Below are 9,011 nucleotides of genomic sequence, written 5' to 3'. Positions count from 1 at the left end.
AAATAATAGTAATTTTACAAAACAGAGGCACTAATTTTGGGAGGATTGACTGTTTTTATTGCCGAAAATCAGGCAATAAATTTGGGATTGCTAATTGTTTGTAGACCGAAAAAATTTGTTACAACTTGGATTTTTAATAAATTAATTTGCAATGTGTATTTTTAAGATTTTGCCACTTGGCATTCTAATAATTTGCCACTTGGCTAAATGAGGAGGCAAACTTCTTTGCTTTAATATATATATATAGATTATTATTATTATTATTATTATTATTATTATTATTATTATTATGTCTCTTTAATTAATTTAGCTGCCCATAATCTTTGTTGGCCCAAATCTCATTCATCTAGCTAATACTTACTCTGCCAACTAGGCCCAAACCCACCTTGGCAGCAAACATCCTAATAACATTAGCCTTTAAACCAAATTATTCCAAATTTCCTACAATTCCCAAATCATCGTCTTCCAGGACAACTTTGCCGAACCTCACCTACACCTTTCGTTAATTCTTTTGATTTGTTTCTTTATGTATGTTTCTATTTTCTTACTTTCTTTCCTTAATTGTTTTCCTCTTCAAATTTGTGAAGAAATTTAGATTTTTACTTCGTTTTAGAGCCGAGATTTTAGCTCCAATTTTAGCTCAAACCACTGTCACGATTGGCATGCTCTTCTTCCCATTTTGACATTCGTAGATTCAAGTCAATTAGATGAATGTGGACAGATTTTGAGGTAAGTGCTTCATCTATATTCATTCGATCACAATTTTGGAAGTTTAAATTACAGAATTTGTTTTCCGTTTTGATTCTTAGAGAAGCACGATTTTCGAATTATGTGGAACTAACGACTTTCTTTTCCTAATTTCATATTCTGATTTTACTCCCCAAATCCCGAATCCCTTGCCTACGGGGATTTTAACTTTAAATTCAATTCTTTCCTTTGTACGCGATCTACTCGACATACTAACAGGCCCTAAGGTTAATTGGCTACTATAATATTGACTAGTTCTATGCACTAAGGGAGGCTGGGGAATCACTACTTTTGACCACAGCTATTCCCTGCGATTATCATACATATTTTTTTTTTACTAAGATTCATTACACTAGTTGCTCTTCAACTCTCGCTTTGCCGGCTGTAAGTCGAGGCAAAGTTTATTTCTTTTCATCCTTCTCGATATTTCGATTCTTTCATGTTCCTGCTGTTCAAAGTTCATCGATGCAATCATTGGTTTATTTTGCTGTTGAAACTCTTTTCGCGGGCTATTTATTTGGATTTCTGGTTTTCTTATTAATTTGGCACTTTACAACAGGTTAGTTTCTGGTCGACGCAATTTTTAATCTCTTTTATGTGGTAGTCATGTGTAGAGTAGTCGCTTTTAATTTATTTATGTTGGAACTGCTCGAATGCACGAAGCATTCAGTTAGGAAGCGATAAGGTCAGTCTTTCCTCCCTCTCGATTCTGTCATGTTTTGGTTTAAATAATTTAATACACTGTTTAATAGTGAATATGTGAGCCTGTGCTTATAGGCCAGGATGAATGTTTTGCGTGTTTTCTACCTGAATATGTTCAAACATTCATATAGATTCCATATCATTAGGTTAACAAAGTCTGCCTTTATTTTAAGATCAATAGTGAAGTTATGTCATTCTGTTTGTCCTCCCATGAATATCAAGTACTCTGTATCAAATTGCTTTATGTGAATCTGTATAAAGGCATGCTCACGTAATTGTACTGCAACTAGGATTTTAATTTTGATCCCATGATCTGCAGAACATGTATTCTTCAAAAACTAACAGTCTAAGATGTTTAGAGTCATGCCTTGTTGGCATCTTGTTTGTTTAAATTAATAAAGACACAGAATGAGTAGTTAAAGATCATGCCTTTAGGGAGTAATTTTTTACTGGTTAATAATGAAACTGTGTTTAGTTTTTCAGTCTAGATACATGCTCCATTTGTGCAATTCGAGGGTCTTATTTCTGTTTGGGGTGAAAACCGATCGTAATGGGTGTTTGGACCCTTTTTAAGTCGCTTGAAGAAGGGTAAGGCCTAAAAGATCAACCTATTTGTGAGGTTGCTTGAAGTCGTATAGCTCAAGTTGTTGTGCAGTCTCTTTTCTTTATGTATTTCTTTCACTGGCCTTGTAATAATTCGTAATGAACGCTACAAAACAGCGGAAAAGAGGCTTACTTGGGGTTGTAGTTGATTGGGATTATATGCTACGTGTTTGTGGGTTTCTTATTTTAATTTGCTCATTCACTTTGTTCGTATATCTAGGATTAGAGTTCATCTTGTCTAGAATTGTATTTAGTAACAAACTAGTGGTAATTTTGAATCTATTTTTTGAACTTATATAAGGGTTTTACGCCTAAAACAGGAAATTTCTTTTGGCCTTTGACCCATATCTCTTTTTTTTTTTTTTTTTTTTTTTTTTGTGTGTGTGTGTGTGGAAAGTAATATTATTACTTTTTAAATTTATAGCTAAACACCCGCTTTTACAAAAAAAAAAAAACCCACATTGCTTTCTATTTATCAGGAATATATCACGTTTTGGGAACTTTTTCTCACCAGACTAATGCTCCATTTTTTAATTACTCTTGTAAGTCATTCAATGTACTTTATTTTGGACTACAACTGATAACATCTTTTTTTTTTTCATCCTTATAACTAGCTAGAATACTATCTTGTTCTTGGTTATTTTGTCTATTCTATCAAACAAAGGGTGCTTTGCGTTTATTTTATAACCCTTTAACTACTACTTAATTAATTGGGAGGCCAACATGAGCCATTTCTTGTCTTGTATGTTATATGGTTGAGTCTTTACATGTTTGCCTTATGTGACGCTTAGCTGAATCAAAAGTAGTAACCTTAGCTTTATTTGAGTTTAGGACTTCCTTTTAGATAGTGTCCAACGCCTCCTGGACTATAGGAATGGGATGGGTAGGCTTATGAAGACACGATTTAGAATCAATTAGTGCACTTTAGGTAACAACTTAAAGATAGTTAGTGGATGTAACGACCCGACCGATCGTTTTGAGTTCTAGCGCGTTGTTCGGCAGTTTGAGGCTATGAGCAGCTTCACTTCAGATATTATGATTTGTACGCATCATCAGAATTGAATTTTGGGAAGTTTGGAATTGATTTTGAAAGAAAATTTTCATTTCGGAAGCTTTAAGTTGAAAGAATTGAGTAAGGTTTGATTTATGAGTAAACAACCTCGGAATCGGGATTTGAAGGTTCCAACAGGTTTGTATGATGATATTGGACTTGGACCTATGTCCAGATTGGGTTTTGGATTACCCAGGAGCGTTTTGACGCCTATTGTGGAAGTTAACCTTTTTTGGAAGAATTTCATAAATTTGGGTTGAAGCACATTTCAATGTTATCGATGTCCGTTTAGGATTCTGAGTTTGGGAATAGCTTCGTATGGTGATTCTGGCATTAGGAGCGCGATCGGAAGTGTATTCGGAGGTCATTTTGGAGTCGTTTGACTAAGGTTAGAAATTTGAAAGTTTTTGAGAATATTGATCGGAAGTGGACTTTTTGATATAGGGTCAGATTCTGATTCTGGAAGTTGGAGTAGGTCCGTAATGTCGAATATGACTTGTATACAAAATTTGAGGTCATCAGATGTGATTTAATAGGTTTCAGCATCGAATAAAGAAATTTGAAGTTCTAAAGTTTATCAAGTTCGAAATGGAGTGTGATTCATGGTTTTAACATTGTTTGATGTGATTTGAGGCATCAAGCAAGTCTCCGTTATGTTATGGGAGTGGTTGATGTGATTGGACGGGGTCCCGAGGGCCTCGGGTGGATTCCGAGTGGTTAATGGATCGATTGGCGTTGGGAGGAAGATGTGAATGTTGCTAGAGATTCAGAGCGTTCATGAGATGCTAACAGAAGGATTTCAAGGGATTTGGCGGTTTGGTTACGCAAGGTTAGGTCAAGTAGAGATAAAGAATCTTTGGGGGGGGGGGGGGGAGGGTTCCAAAGTTATGTAACAGGCGACTCCAAGCTAAGTGGGAAAGTCCTGCCACCTACGATTGGATTGCTTGGTTATCTGCTTGTGAGATTTCTGGCTATCGGCATAATGGCAAGTTATTTCAGCTAAGGGAAAAGAATATAAATGCTAATTTGAGCGAATGGTTTGAGAGATGTGTGCCATAAATGGCCTTATCAATTCTTGTTCGAGCTTTGGGAAGACTCAGGATTTGTGTTTCGTACGGAGATGTTTACAAGGAAGTGATTCAATCGGGTGCTCCATGAAGATGGGTGTTTATGTGCCAGCGGAGCATTGGAGTTGATTATATTCGGGACCAAGCTAGAGTGGGTGACTCTGTGAGCACGTGATTTTTGCCCTAAACTAATTATTCCCAAAAATTCAAACAAAACAATTTCTTTATTTTTACAATTTTTGTGAATTTTGGTGTCACTTTCTGATAGTTGTTTGCATTTTATTTGTGCATGTTAATTCATATGAAAATACAAAAATATGCATTTAGGATATAAGTTCATATTTTAGGATTAAGTAGGGGTTAATTTGTTTTGGAACAAAATATAAAAATCACAAAAATAGTCCACTTTGCATTTTAATCGTTTTAATTGTGAATTTGCCGTGAAATAGGTTTTAAATAATTTTAGAATTTAATTAATTTAGCTTTGACATCTATTAGAATTTTTATTTTTAATTGTGCATCCTCATAAAATTAGGGAAAAATAAAACAAAAATACAAAATGAAAAATGAGTAAAAGAAATAAAAAGAACAAAAAAGGGGGAATAAATAAAGAGGGCTGCTCACAATTGGGCCATTTCAATTAAATTCACCCAGCCCAAAGAAAAAATCAGACCAAACACACCCCAGAAACCGGCCCAAACCCGTCCCTCTACCCGGTCCGCCCCTCTTGCCCTCGAAACGACGTCGTGTTCCCAGTTGATCCGGACCGTCGAGGTTATCAGATCTAACGGCCAGGACTTCCCCCTCGTTATTATATAAATGTCCGAAAATAACCCACCCCTCTCAGACCCCCCCCGTCCATCTCATCTCTAACCTAAACCCTAAAAACCAGCCGCCCCCATTTTCACCGGAGCTCGCCGGCGGTGAACTACACCTACTCCAAAGTACCCCAAAATAACACCACGAGACCTCCTCTTCTCCCTCGTCATGAATCCACCACCCGTTTCCTTCAAATCCAGCCCTAGCTCGTTGAATCCTCGATCAAAGATTCTCCGGCCAAAACCCAAAGTAACCCAATCACCACCAAATTAACACCATGTGATCGCCTGGGCTTCCTCTACCCAACCCCCATAGTCCTGTCTCTCGAATCTACCTGGAACAGCTCGAATATCAAATCGAAGGTTTTCGACCAAAACCCTAATGCAAAATCTCCATGATTTCGAACCCTAACAACCCTAACCAGGTGTTTTCTTATGAAAACACGTGGTTAAGGATGTGACGGGTCAGAAATTTCGGGGAATTTGGAGAAACAACCACTGGCTGGAGCTCTTTATTGTCAGTGAGTTCTTATTGGTATTTTCTTTTATTTTCAATTTCTTTTTCCTTTTCTGATTTTCTGCATGTGTGAATTCCATGGTCCATGTCTAGTTTAATTTGCGTTTTAAATTTTTGATAATATTGTTCTAGTCTTGTGTCCTGATTTTTGTGATTAAGTCTAGTTGTTTGTTTGATTTTAATATGTTCCAATTCCTGATCTTAGTTTGATTTTAGTTAAGCCGTTGATAATTTGTTAATTAGTTTTACTAAGTTTTGCTTGAATTAATTTCTGGTGTTCCTTTAGTTTAGGTTAATTACTAATTAGTTCAGTTTCAGTTTAATTAATCATCATGATTTGTTGAATTTGGTTATAGTTGATAGTTTAGTTTGGTCACTAATTCTGGGTTCAATTGCTAGACTCAATAAGAGTTTAAATCGGGATAGATGTAGAGTTTAGGAAAATGTTTGGTTATAAATGTACTTTTAGTTTAAGTTCAGGGGTAGTTTAGGCACGGAAAAGGGTTGTTTTGTTAAAGAATAGTAATTTCAAAACCAAAATAAGGGTAGTATAGGTATTCTAAAGGTAGAAGAACACCCTAGGGCCTTCTAGAAGGGGGCCTTGGTGTAAGTTTCAGTTTTTAGAAGCAGTAACTTGAGTAACAAGTTAGGAAATGAGGGTGTTAACTTGTGTAATAAGTTAGAAAACAAGGGACTAATAGGCAATTGAAAATCTGAAGCTTCCCCTTAGTTTTGCCTATAAAAGGCAGTCTTTATTGCTTTGTTGAAGGAGGTTGGAACCCCAAAAAAATTCCCCCAAAAAGTTTTCTCTAGTTTTCCAGATCTGAATTTGAAATTCAATATTCAAAAACCAAAAACACTAGAAAACCTTCAAAATCCAAAAAAAAAACTATTGTTCCACTGTTAAACCTTAGGTTAGCTTCAAGTTTTAGTTATGGATTCACATTCTTAAGTTTGATCTTTGATTGCTGAAGTTCAGAAGATCATTCCGAGTGATTTTGGGGCTAATTAAGTTGGATTTTGTTTGAGTTTTGCTCTGTTGAAGTTTCAGAAGTATTTTGAGTTTAATTCCGAGGTCGTTTGGGTTTATTCGAGTCTGTTTCGGGTTGATCTGTTATTCCTGTTCGATTTCGAATACTTCTGGATTATTGAATTCATTGCTGGACTGTTCTTTTGATCATCTGCTCCTTGATTGTTCAACACTGTGGGTCGTTGTACATTGCCGCTGCATTACTGCCATAACTGACCTCTTCTCCTTTCTTATTTGCAATTTCCAGGTATTATCCTTGGCTTCATCTGAATTGTGAAGGATCCATGTAATTTTCTGATTTGGAGGCTGAATGATGAAGAGCTTGAGTTAATTGCTGAATTTGCTTGGTTTTTGTTTAGTATTAAGATGAAGCAGTCACGTTTATACAAAACATGTGTATCGTTTGGATAGGTTCTGGACTATATTGACTGATAGACTATTAAACATAAATCTGCTTGGTTGAACTACTAATTACATGTTTGTGTATCTAAGAAATGCTGTTATTTTCCAGATTCTCATATGAGTTAAATGCTGATCCAGTTTTGGTAGTCGCAGAAAACAGGTCCAAAATGGTTTCATGTTTCCACTGCTAAATTCAGGTCCCAAAATCATGAGATCACCTGGAAGTTGAGTGCTGGTTTAGTCTTGTTAATTTGAACTAGTGTCATACGGTTAACTGCTACTACAATTGTTCTTAATTGGATTTTACCTTTAGTCACACTTAGAAACTCAATAATGAATAAATGAATAGGACAATTTGTCACCTGTCTTTGAATTGTTGACTTGCACGAAAATTAGCTGGTTTGTTTTGGGAGTGATTAGGCTGCTCAGATCCGTGTGAATGCCGCATTGTTTCCTTCCAAGCTCGACTCTGGGATTGTTGGTCTGCATTTGCAAAGGTGACTTGGGCCCTCTATTGCGTTGGGACTATAGCATCCCTGTAGGCCCATATAATGGAGCAACCTTTCTCATAGATAGGGCTTTGGTTTATTAATTAATTAAGGGATTATTTTAGAGACAATAAAAATAGAGAATCATAGTTGCTTTTAGGTTTGCCTTTTAAATAATAAATGAGACAAGCCCCGCCAAATATAATGCACAATCGCGGGGCCCTCAATAAATGGTTGAACTAAAATACTTAGAATTTGGAGGGCCATTTAATGAATTTCACGGTCTTCCCCAAAATAAGAATGCCTTAGACTCTTTAGGCGTGATTTAATTAAATTACTTTCCTAAACTCGGGTGCGCATTGATGCGACCCAAATCCAAATCTCAACGGAGTCAACTGTGTTAACAACCACGGGTGCATTGATTGCGACATGGTTCGAGACGCATTTCGCGATGTTGCAATTCTTTTAAAATAATAATAAAAGCAGTTTGTGAATAAAAGGCACATAGGTTAGCATGTATCAAAATCAGATAAAATCAAATACAATAGTTGAGCGACCGTGCTAGAACCACGGAACCCGGGAATGCCTAACACCTTCTCCCGGGTTAACAGAATTCCTTATCCGGATTTCTAATTCGCGGACTGTAATACAGAGTCATATTTTTCCTTGGTTCGGGATTCAACCGGTGACTTGGGACACCATTAATCTTCCAAGTGACGACTCTGAATAATTAATAATTAAATCCCGTTCTGATTGTCCTTTAATTGGAAAAACTCTTTTATGCCCTTGCGGGCGTAGGTGAAAAAGGAGGTGTGACAGCTCTGGCGACTCTGCTGGGGACCTAACCTAGAATCTCTGGTTCAGGGTTCAAGAATTCAAGCTTAGAATAATTGTTGTGTCGGCTTTATCTGATCTCCTTACATGTTTCATGCTAAATGTGCTAATTACCGCTTTGATATTATCTGAACTGTATATAAGCTTTGTCGAAACCCTTCTCTTCTCACCTCCGGGGATGTGCTTACTGGTTGAGACTCCCTATTCTGTTAGTGTCATACGCTGAAATAAAAAAGAAGCTCGGATAAGTTGCAAAGCCGGATGATCTCGCGGGTCCCCGGTATGCTGCCCCCTCCTCGACTCGAGTTGTCCGCTCAAGTGCACTGTTTAGAACACATACCCAGGTGTTGAACCTAGAATAACTTGACTTCATGCCGGATCCCTAGTAGGAGCGCTTAATTACATCATGCTGCATTTGACTTAGGGGACTCAACACAGGGGTTGGGTCCGTCTAGGGCTAGCAACCTGAAATGAAAAGACCATCCTGATGCAACCTACTTGTTCTGTACATATATTTGTTTCGAACCGGCATGTTGACCGGCTTTTGAATCTCGGGAATGTTGGAAAATTGAGAAAAATAGGAAAAGAGAAAAAAAGAGAAATAACAGTTGGGGAGTTAATTGATTATTTTAGAAAAACCAATGACCAAATACTGTCGAAACTCTGCCGAAATTTTGAGAAAATAGAAAAAGGAAATTTTTAATTTTTAATAGTTTACTAAAAAGCAAAGGAAAAATAGAAAAAGAGTCTTT

General features: G+C 36.8%; 1 long non-coding RNA gene across 1 annotated transcript; it reads left to right on the top strand.

Moving 5' to 3' along the window:
* Nucleotides 1-450: 450 nt before the first annotated feature.
* On the top strand, nt 451-7,094 carry LOC138876477 (uncharacterized). Its single transcript, XR_011401777.1, has 2 exons — nt 451-729; nt 6,783-7,094. It is a non-coding gene; the product is annotated as an uncharacterized lncRNA (long non-coding RNA).
* Nucleotides 7,095-9,011: the final 1,917 nt, after the last annotated feature.

This window comes from Nicotiana sylvestris, chromosome 8 (genome assembly GCF_000393655.2).
Source record: "Nicotiana sylvestris chromosome 8, ASM39365v2, whole genome shotgun sequence".
Classification (NCBI taxonomy): Eukaryota; Viridiplantae; Streptophyta; class Magnoliopsida; order Solanales; family Solanaceae; genus Nicotiana; species Nicotiana sylvestris.
The sequence above is the reverse complement of the archived record's forward strand: the minus strand, read 5'-3'. Positions and strand labels throughout refer to the sequence as shown.